This window comes from Cyprinodon variegatus, unplaced genomic scaffold, assembly GCF_000732505.1.
Source record: "Cyprinodon variegatus isolate N-32 unplaced genomic scaffold, C_variegatus-1.0 Scaffold1320, whole genome shotgun sequence".
Taxonomy (NCBI): Eukaryota; Metazoa; Chordata; class Actinopteri; order Cyprinodontiformes; family Cyprinodontidae; genus Cyprinodon; species Cyprinodon variegatus.
Window position 1 is genome coordinate 162,474 of NW_015151773.1, and position 572 is coordinate 163,045.

Genomic DNA, 572 nt, shown 5'->3' on the forward strand with positions numbered 1-572 from the left:
GCCTCTGGTTGGCGGGCTAACCCTTGGTTGCCATGCTAGCCTCTGGTTGGCGGGCTAACCCATGGTTGCCATACTAGCCTCTGGTTGGCGGGCTAACCCTTGGTTGCCATGCTAGCCTCTGGTTGGCGGGCTAATCCATGGTTGCCATGCTAGCCTCTGGTTGGCGGGCTAATCCATGGTTGGCGTACTAGCCTCTGGTTGGCGGGCTAACCCTTGGTTGCCATACTAGCCTCTGGTTGGCGGGCTAACCCATGGTTGCCATACTAGCCTCTGGTTGGTGGGCTAATCCTTGGTTGCCATGCTAGCCTCTGGTTGGCGGGCTAATCCATGGTTGCCATACTAGCCTCTGGTTGGTGGGCTAACCCTTGGTTGCCATGCTAGCCTTTGGTTGGCGGGCTAAACCATGTTTGCCATACTAGCCTCTGGTTGGTGGGCTAGCCCTTGGTTGCCATGCTAGCCTTTGGTTGGCGGGCTAAACCATGTTTGCCATACTAGCCTCTGGTTGGTGGGCTAGCCCTTGGTTGCCATGCTAGCCTTTGGTTGGCGGGCTAAACCATGTTTGCCATACTAGC